At 43.7% G+C, this 10,949-nt stretch overlaps 1 long non-coding RNA gene across 1 annotated transcript in view; it reads right to left on the reverse strand.

The window, feature by feature from the left end:
* Nucleotides 1–6,964, reverse strand: part of LOC138471974 (uncharacterized) — a 66,321-nt gene extending 59,357 nt beyond the window's left edge. Inside the window, exon 1 of the long non-coding RNA XR_011268545.1 lies at nt 6,426–6,964. This is a non-coding gene — a long non-coding RNA (uncharacterized lncRNA). The remainder of the gene's footprint in view (nt 1–6,425) is intronic.
* Nucleotides 6,965–10,949: the final 3,985 nt, after the last annotated feature.

The following is a 10,949-nucleotide window of genomic DNA, read 5'->3' on the forward strand; positions in this document are numbered from 1 at the left end:
ATTTTGCATATTACTGATTAATATTTTCAGATTTGTTTATGCAAGGGTTCGAAAGTTATTCAGAAAAGTTATTTTCTCCATATTTAAAATGCAAAATCATCCTGGGCATGTGCAATATATATATTTTTCTATTGGATATTTGTAAGGCGCCTATACAACAAATGATGTTTCAAGGTGCCACAAGACAAAAAAGGGGGGACAAGGGAGAAAGAACAGTCCTACTAGGCCTTGTGACATTCGGATCGTGCAAGTGCAGTAACAAGTAGTGTGAGGGAGAGGGGTGGGGGGAAGTGCCGGTCTGCGCAAAATGCAAGGTGATAGGGTGGGAAGTGCAGGGTAAAGAGAGAGTGCAAGTGAAAAGGGAGGTCGAGAGGGGCTAGGTGAGTGCTAAGGGGAAGCCAGTAAGGAAAGTGCCAGGGTTTGCATGGGGTGTAGGGTGTGAAGGTCCACATGCTAAGTGCAAAGAGGGTGCTGGACTGGACGAGGGGGCCTGGTGCCTGTAGAACCAAGCAGCCACTCACTGCAGCAGATGTCGGAGTTAGCAGGAGAGGGGCAGAGGGAAGGAAGAAGAGAAGAGGAGTGTCTTGAGGAGCTTCCAGAACTCAGGGAGATCTGGCTCCAGCCTGATGGGCAGGGAGGCCATTCCAGAGGGTGGCTCCTGCAGAGGGGAGAGATCTACCCCCCACTCTCTGCTTAGAGAAGCAACTGTTCTGCAGAGAGCTGGATCTAGAAAACCGAAGGTCTCTAGCAGGGAGGTATTTAGGGGAGAGAGTTGGATGTAGCAGGGTCCCAGGCCCCAGAATGCCTTGCAAATAAATATTTTAAAACGTTGATAACTCAAAATTGGTGAAGTCGATTTTCAAATGTTTTATTTCAGTGCACCAATTCCTGATGAATTCTAGAATCTAGGCACATGCCAAAAATTGCAAAAGCTGAAGCCGACAATTTTAAGATATTTCGGCTGGCATTTCTTTCCTAAGGGAATACCCCATCTTAAAAGCTGTTAAAAATGCAATCACAAAGTAAAACATTTTTAATCTATGAAGCCCTTAATGTTCCATTCTGAAAGTTTGCATGCACAGGCAGCAGTCTCAAAATATTACTAACGAATATTTTCTGATTTTTCCATACAAGGGTTCACACAGTCTTAACCTTAACCACGCCTGGCGCCGGCGCAAAGGCAAAATACATCATATCATATTGGCGGTAACGGCACTATAGTTAAGCTAAAAACCAATTGGTATTGACTTCCCTAGATTCTATTGCTTATAATTTTTGATTTACTGGATGGATTTGGATAAAATGTTTCAAGACAAGTTTCTGGCATAATCCCCTCAAAATGGATATTTTTGCTAAATACGTTAAAGAGTTCTAAGGGTATTAAAGGAAAGAAAGAAAGCTGTTTGCAGCTAACGCCTGTTAATTATCCTATATAGAAAAATGTACATGTACTGAACGCGCTTAGCGAGAAAACGGCTGGATAGGTTTATACCGTAAGGGAAGCACTCCAGTAACCCCCGGGTTAGGCCAATGGATATTTTGGGGAGGGCTGGAGAGCCCATTTAGAGGCTGAACATTTTCATCTTACTGAAGAAATCCTGCGTGATACCTGCAGGTTTCCTGCAGGCACGTTGCAAAATTCAATTTGACAACAAGAGTGTTGCAGGATACTGTGGTGGAAAGTAGATAAGAGGAGAGAATGGGGTTTACACAGTGGGGGAAAGCTGGGGGGACTGCAAAAGTAGGAGGGCTAGACATGAAGAGTGAAAGTTGGAATGGGAAACACTTTTAATTTTTTTAACGTTTGCCACTACCTGCAGTAATCGACAAACGCAGCATTAGCACAGTAATAAATACATGGCAGCGGAAGAGGGAGTCAGAATGAGCACGGGTATGTTTCTGTGAGAAATTGCCAAGGTAACATATTCCAGAAATGAAATGAGGGGGCTGTAGCCACTAGCCATAGCTAAAGGCTTTAGCCAATAACATTGTAAAATTATACATTGGATCGAGAAATTGTCCTCTTTGACCCCCAAGGGCATCAATCTTGACTTGGATTTAAACTGTTTTATTAACAATCTATGGTGTCACTATTCTGTATACTGAGTAGTCATTTTCTTGACACTGGGTAAGGTTACTACATGGCCATTGCATGTAGGGGTATCTTGACTAAGTTGTTGGAGTTTTCTTTTTACTAGTCTAAATTCACCAGGGTGATTTATGCGGCATGATATTCAGGGAATCTTCTGCTAGTTTGTTTTGACTCTTGTATTTATGATTTCTCTCTGTGATTGTTCTTTATGGTGAGTAGGTCCTGATTTTTATTTCAACCAACTTAGGTCGAACAGAGAGGCTCTATCATGGTGCAGCTCATTACTATTAACATTGACAGGTACCTGGGCAGTCTGGGATAATGCTCTGTTTGTATGTTGAGTAATACTGCAACTGGTTGCATCGTTCGTGGCCTATGACTCTGGACACCCTCCTCGTTGTTTTTAGAGGAGGACGCCCAGCGTACTCCCTCGGGGTCGCCTTCCTTTCTGAAACACGGAAGACATTTCTACTCAATGGCACAGCGTGAGTTCATGTAACTTTGGTGGCGAATTACTTATCTTTAAAAGAAGGAGTTAGATTGGCTTACTTGCTTATTTCTACATGGTGCCTGCATTCAATACAAGAGAATGATGTAGCAAATTTTATGATTATGGTAGATGGCATTCACTTCTAAACCCTTGCATGTTCATATATATTCGCACGTGGGGTTGAATGGAGGTGAATTAAAACATGTTACTGTACTTTCTTTCATATACTATTGGCCTCATTACAAGTAACAGTGCTGGTAAAAGTGCCGGCGCTGTTAACCCCGTACCGCCTCATTACGAGGTCCCCTCGCGGGACCGGTTCTGGACGTCTGGTCAAACCAGACATCCTTTGCGGGTCCCACGAAGGGACCAGCATGCTAACAACGGGCCCTTCATTAACGGGCCCGTTGTTAGCATGCTCCCCAATCCCATTGAGCCCTATGGGGGCTCAAATGGGAATGGGGATAGTCCAGGTCCGTGGTCCTTGAATGGGGAAATACCAGGCCCTCCAAAGTCGGAATGGCCCGGTATTTCCCCATTCAGAGACCACGGACCCGGATCCGAGTTTGGATCCAAACTCGTAATGAGGTCCTATGTGTTTTGAGGGCAGTTGACTGGAACTATATTCAACAGGGATTTTGGTTGTTGGTCTGTATTGAGATCCTGATAGGCGATCGCCTATCACTAACAGGTTAGAAACTGCATTTGTTTGTCAGGAGGGGACAATTTACGTATATATATCTTGCATTTAAGAAATATGAATACATTGTTTTTGTTTTATTGTTTCAGGAATATAACAAGGGTTTAGCTCTGAAGAAGGAACTTGAGTCCCGAAACGCGTAGGGTCTTCTTTGAGAACTCGTGTTAGGAAACATTAAGGTTGTGCTATTTTTGTGGCCATTGACTCCACACTAAATTGTGTTAAGGTGTACTCATGTTGTTTTCAATGTACATATGATATACAGTGTGCTCTCTGCAGGCCTACTGTTTTCAGATGATTTACGTTAAAACAAGCAAATGGCCTGATGGATGTACAAGGAATGTGCATCTAGTTATGTTTAATACATTATTTTAATGCAAATAGATCTTCTAAGTAAGTTGTGTACCAATTGATCAGTAAGTCAGACCTTTGTTGGTCTACTTTTGCTGTGTACAGTTAAGTTCTGGACAATGGTATTGCCTGGACCTTATTACTGTGTTTGTTGGAGTATTACGGTGTACCCCTTTTCAACATTGCACCTGTGCATAGAGAATAGCTTTAACTTTATTATAAATTAAGGAAGAGGTTTGAAAATTGGGTTACTTGGAGTGCAGTCCCCATCTATTCATTTTTTGCTTTAGGCACTGGATCATGGTCTTTCTGTCTGTTAGTGGCACTGTAGATAAGTGTATATGAGTCACTTTCTTTATTCTAATTGATGCAATACTGGGCAAAGGCCAATATCTGGCTAATTGGTGGAACATGGACAGTGGACACTGGCCATGGTCTAAGGACATAGCCGGTGGGATCAGGTCATTTATCATGAGGAGTATAGGGGCCATATCCATTTATATGAATTGGAGTACAGTAGACAGTGGCTACAGCTGAGCACAATGGAGAAAATAGAGCATAACAAACTCTTGAAATTCAGTGGAAAACCTTTTGTTAAAAGATATTTAAGATGACCCACATTACTGTAACAAATCCAATCAAATTTTACATATGTGGGAAGTGATGGCAATCTTAACTCAGATTCCCCTCATTGCTCAGCCCATGAGCACCTACGTGAGGTCACAGCAGGGATCAAGAGTGAGATCAAACTTGCCATCAGGGGTGACATCTGTTGGTGGAGGCTCTTAGTTAAGATTGCCTCACTTCCAACACGCCCTGAATTACATGGGTTTTGTTGGGATAAGGCGAGTCCTCTTAGCTCTCTCAACTAAAGATTTTTCAATGTGTGTGTATATATTTTACTGAATATATATACAAGTGTTGTACATTGCACAGCCCATAAACACACTGATGACATCACAAAGGAAATCACTGATGCCATTGCACAAGACATCACTATTGACATCATCAGTGTCATCACTGGTACAGCGGATCTCACCTGAAAGCACGAGAGATCAAAGATTTAAAAAGTTTAATGCTGCATCCAAAATAGAGTGTCTGGACATTAGTGAAAAGCTTGTCTAGAGTCCACAATTCAAAATACTGTCAATGTCCAACGATTGTATTCGTACACACCTCAGCCAGACAATATTGAATACGCATTTACCATGAGGATATACTCATTTTATCACTGTGTCCGTTCTATTGGTAACATTTTCAAAGTGGATGTTCTGAGTAGTACAACTATGACTTTGCATCTGTCCAGAAAAGATTAGTAACCTAAATGAAAAGAAACAATTTCCCAGATCCCTTAACTTTTCATGCCTGGACCAACTACCTTTCAGTGTAACCGACCAAAGGGTAGGCCCTAACAATTTCAAAAGGTTACGATTATGGCAGGCGGCCTGTAAAAGTCAACCATGAGGAAATGCAGTTACATGTTTTGAGGACATAGGGTTTTGAGGACAAGAACAGATGATTTACTGCACTGGCCAAAGTTGCAATCTGTATAAGGCAGGGGCTGCAACCTGCGGATTGCAAGATGTTTTGGACGATGACTGCCATGATCACTTTGCTGGCTACGGCCGATAGTATTCGCGATCAAAAACATCTGGAGAACCAAAGGTTGCAGACCCGTGATTTAGCATATATGAAATTGCAGATTTTCATGAGCATGAACTATTTTCTAAGGTTATTCTACCTTTATTTACAATGCTGGAAACACATATTTAATTCGGCATTCATGAAAAATGAAAGGGTATACTGCATCTGTGCTAGCATGTCCAATATGTCTTGAAATAGATCATGAGAATTTCTTGCAATGACTGGTACTTAGCAGTGATGTCACTGAGGAGGCCATATGTGCTGTCATCAGTGTTCTCTTGTTTCCAATGATGTAATTGAAGATGTTATAAGAGATGTCATGAGTTGCCATTGGTGATGTCATCATTGATGACATTTGTGATGTCATCAGCATGCTTATGGGCTGCGCAATGAGTGGCACATGGTTAAGCTGGTGTACCTTGCAACACCTGACGATTTGCAGGTGTTTTGTTTTGCTGAATCGGCACCTTAACACCACTTCAACTACAGTTTTTCACTGAAATTCAAGAGTTGTGTTGCACTGAACAGGAGAAAAGTGAAAAAACTACATATCCACTTGGAACAAAGGAGAACTCCGATGCCACCACCACCACCTGCTGGCCAGTCCCTAATTTACACGTTAATTTGCCACAACATTTGCAATGCTCCTCATTGAATAGCCAACAGAGAAAAGCAGGGGCGGAGACAGCGTAAGTCCTGAGGGGGAAAGTCCTACCCACAATCTGTAAATGCCCACTGAACAGTGCTATGTGGGCATTTACAGATGTTAATGTCACTGCAGGGGGCTCAACTGCATGAGCTTCAGGCCCCACTTGTTAGACAATCCTGGTTATGCCTAAGAAAGGGGAGTGGGAAACACCCCCAGTTTCTGAAGATGTATGGCATAATTGCCTTGGCCACACCTGCAAATGACCTAACTTTACCGCAGTATGAACAAAAAGGCAAACTTTTAATTGGCGTGCAAAAAAGCGGGACCCGCTGATTCACTAGCCATAGAGAATATCAAACAGTACTACCTGCCTTTTTGCAAGTAACACAATGCTCCCTTTCTAAAGCATCAATGCTTTGAGGTATTCTAACGTAGGGACCCTTATACATCGCTGAAAACAGGCAAGGTAACTATTCAATTACAAAATAAAAACATCTACCTTCATAGACGAGAGAAGCGCAACAATCCCGAGGCACCAACAGCAGCACAGCATGGTGAGTATGGAGTAGCCCAGATAGTCCGGCTCATGCGATTGCATTGGGGCAACGAACATCATTGGCTGGGTGGTCACCACCACATTTTCTCCTTGGGGATAAATAGCATTGTACGGTGGGTAGCTAGGAGCAGTGCAAGAATGGGTCGGTAGGTCGCTAGGAGCAGTGTAATCATGGGTCAGTGGGTAGCTAGGAGCAGTGTAATCATAGGACGGTGGGTTGCTGATAGGCTGCCTGCTCATGGTGCGGCCGGGATTCTGATGAGCTTTTGGTGGGCTGATGCTAGATGTGAACACGGCCTCATGCGTTGTGGGGTAGCCAGGTGCTGGTACGCCTGTGTTCTCCATGGGTGGGCTGACGGGGTGCAATGTGAAAGTCGTGCCTCCTCTCTACCTTTCTAGCCTGATGGCTTGCTGTGGCGGATCCTTCTCTGCTGGCTCTTCCTTGTTGAGAGTGGGGTGGCCTCGGCAGAATGACTGTGCTATGTTCCTGCCGCATAAGAGAGGTTACCTACGCTGCAAACAGGAAACACTGCATTCTTTATATTTCTGGTAAAAGCTGCCTCTTGGGGAAATGCCGCACCTGCTTACAGTTCTTTTTCAATGACAAACGTGCCTTACTGTATACAAAAGAAGTTGTGGACTCGTGCACTGTTTGACGTTTACTTCCTTGACATAATGTAACCTGCATGTGAAAAAAATGATGTCCGAAAGAGATGAATCATGCACTGCTGACTGACAGAATACATTGCCAGTGAAGTACTCTTGATCATAGTAAATGCATGTAAAGGTTCTGCTCTTTTACTATTAAATCATCATTAGTTTTTCTCAGGGTAGTACGTTTTCACCTATTGCTCCACCATCATCATAATATTGGTAATCATAGGAAAACATCTTGTGTGTGGTAGTACAAGTTGAATCTAACTCGGTTTATAAAACACACATATTTCAACAAAAGCGCATGTAGCAGGGCTATTGTTGGGAGACACATGAAATCAAGTACACAATGGATTAGTAGACGGCAGAATGAACATGTATAAAATACATCACAAACTAGTAGATTTGTGAGCAAGTCCTACATGGGAGGTCAGCAAATTAACTTCCGATGGCACAGGCGATGCTGGAATCATACCTGCCTACACGCTGGGATTGTCTCAGAGTCCCCGGGGGTGTGACATGCAGGGCTGGCCCGCGTCAACATGCTGGACTCCAAAACCCAACGAGATTCTGGACACCCCTACTCATCTCTGCACGTTTGATTGGGAAACTCCTTATTATTGAGGAAATGCAGCAGACATGACAGGAAGCGTTCATTGGGGAGGACATTACCGGGAGCTTGTGCCTTTAATTTATCATTCATGTTTCGATGCTAAGAACTGGTTTGGCGATTTTTCCCTTGAAAGCAAATACACAGCTCCCGATAACTACTAAAATATGTGCAATTTCTATAGACAATAGACTGAGTCATACAGTAACCACCACACATTGTTTACACTGTCAAATCTATTCCCATGATGTCTTTTTAACATGCTCAAAAAGGGTTGGCTTTTCAGGAACTTCACATTTTCTTTAAATCATGCATAACTACAAGCTGTGTGTATGTCAAACAATGGCTTCAAGGAGTTGACCTCAGCACAATTTCTTGAACCTTCATTTGCAAAACCCAAAGGTGATTTTTTAGGTTCACATTGCTTTGCATGCCAGTTTGTGAATTCTTACATTCAGGATGGGTAAAATAAAGCTGCAGTCATACTCTTTTTTTCTTAGCACAGCATTATACATTTTTCAGATTATGTGCTTTTCGAGTCATCGTTTAAAGGTTTAAAGGGAAGACATGCTCTGCTGACCAATAGGATGGAGAGGGGACTTAATAGAAACATATTTTGTATTTGTAACTTTTTTTTACTGCTTTTCGATAAAAATACAGTCTTTTGCATACATATAAATCAAATAAAAAGCAGATAATAAAACAAGACATTGATACGATTGTAAAACCTTTAAAACATGGACTTTATTTCCATCTGTGTAATAGAGCACAATACAAAAATACAATTCGAAAAAAGAAAAAACAAAACATCAGTATTTACTATTGCCTTTGCCAATCCTGTTATCAATGGCTACACAGATGTATGTTTGCAGAGAATACGTTTCCATACATGCTTAGCCGCAGCCGCTACAACAAGTGACTCGGCTGAATTGAGCGGACCCTCCCCTGTCTACAGAGCAAAAATGTATATATACCTTTGAGTAAAGCTCATTAAGACATTAACAATCTGTGAATATATGTCAGCACATTCCCAATAACAGTCTACATCACCCTACCCCTTTCTCACCCCGTGCCCCTCCCCCCCAGTCCCATGTAAAAATCTGCTTATTGTTCTATGGTGCACAATAAGTCTGCTAAAGTCTCAGATCTGAGGGACGCCTCCGTTTATCCATCTGACCTTTGTTGGCCCCCACCAGGTCCCGTCCCACCCCCACCACATCTCCGTCCACTCAATCACGTTTAGCTCCCTCTTTGGAAGAATCTACTGAGTTGTTTTCATTCATTCCCCATTTTAGCAGCCAGGCGACCACTCAATGTGATATTCCGCCACTCTATCATTTACCACCGCCGTAAGCCTTTCCATTACCATCATGTTCTGTACCTTCCCTTCCCACACCTCTTTCGTAGGGAGAGTTTCCTTTTTCCACCAATGGGCTTCGACAACCTCCTGCTCTTAATATGGCATCCCACATCTTCAGGAGTCTCTGCTCCTCCCTGTCCTTTGGGAATGTTTGACGTCCTGACTGCCCAAGTCAAACGGTAGCCCCCATATTGAGGACATCTGCAAGGGACATGATGTGTACCCCCTTGTATCTTTTGCATCTTTCTAGACTGACCAAAAGACTCCCAACGTTGGGACCTCAGCAGTTCCGGAATTAATCTTGGAGGAGCCCAGAAATAGACTCAAACCTTCATTGGATGTGCTACCAGGTCCTCTAGAGAGGTCCAGTATGTCCTCAATCCCTCCCTCATATGTTCCACCATCACCCATATTTGTGTCCCTTGGTAGTACCTGTGAATATCCGGGAACCCAAATCCACCCCTCTCCCTTGGAAGGGTGAGTGTTGCCAGTTTTATTTTCCTCATATAAACCTACGGAGCTTCCCTGTGATTTCCTGGTAAAACTGGTCTGGGAGACACTGCGGAATTGCCGTAAATAGATATAGTAGCCTAGCTATACATTCATTTAAATCAACGTCATCCTCCCATAACACGTCAGTATCAGTGGGCCCCATCTCTTTATATCCGCCTTTAGCTGTGTGCGGAAAGGGGCATAGTTAGCCATCCCCAATGCACCCAGATCCCTCATCACCAGTATGCCCAGGTATCGAATGCTTTGTTGGTTGACCCTCATGCCCAGAAAATGTATTTTCCCATCTAAGAGTGGGCTCCTTGGCAGTAGCGGCATGATGGCTGATTTCCCCCCATTATATTGAGCCCCGAGAGGCGACCATATGCCTCTATCTGGACCATCAATGCTGGAAGGGAAACCGGCACATTGGTGAGGTAAGCCGGCACATCGTCTGCGAACAATGAGATTTTGCATTCCAGATCTCCCCTCTCTATACCCCTGATCTGATCATTCATACGTATTGCAATTGCTAATAGTTCCATTGCTAGAGCATACAGCAGCGGGGATGGGGAGCATCCCTGCCCTGTGCCTCTCGTAAGAGCGAGGGAGTCCATAAGCCCCCCATTTATCTGCACCCTCACCCTAGGCCTGTTGTATAGTTTTATGAGCCATTTCCAGAAATTAGCTCCCAACCCCATCTTCGCCAGCACCTTCCTCATAAAGGGCCATTCGACCTTATCAAAGGCCTTTTCTCAGTCCAATGTAACTATGCATGCATCCACCCCTGTCGTTTGCACCCCATGGGTCAGGTTAATGGTCGTCCTTATGTTGTCTGACCCCTGTCTCTCTTTAATTAAGCCCACCTGATACCCGTGTACCAGCAACGGCATAATTCCGTCTAATCTTGTTCCCAGGACCTTTAACAGAATGTTCACATCTCCTTTGAGGAGGGAAATTGGCCTACAGGAGGAGCACTTGGTTTGATCCTTCCCTTCCTTCGGGATTGCGACAATAACTGCCGCCATCATCGTAAGGGGCAGGAGTTGACCCTCAAGGCACGCGTTAAATACCTCCGCTAGGCATGGAGCCAGCAGAGACCTGTATAATTAATAGAATCATATGGTCAATCAATCATCCCCCGGGGCGGACCCAGCTTTCATTCTTCTGCAGTTATGGGGTTGTCTATGCCTTCCAATAACCCCACTGGGAGCCCTGGCATCAGAAGTTTCTTCAGGATATCATCTATTTGGGCCCCCGACGTCCCCATTCTGACGAGTGCAGGGTTCTGTAGTATTCCACAAACTCCTCCCCAATACTCTGCGTGCCACATAGGTCTCTACCATCCTCTGTT

Source organism: Ambystoma mexicanum, chromosome 8 (assembly GCF_040938575.1).
Source record: "Ambystoma mexicanum isolate Mex_15411 chromosome 8, UKY_AmexF1_1, whole genome shotgun sequence".
Classification (NCBI taxonomy): Eukaryota; Metazoa; Chordata; class Amphibia; order Caudata; family Ambystomatidae; genus Ambystoma; species Ambystoma mexicanum.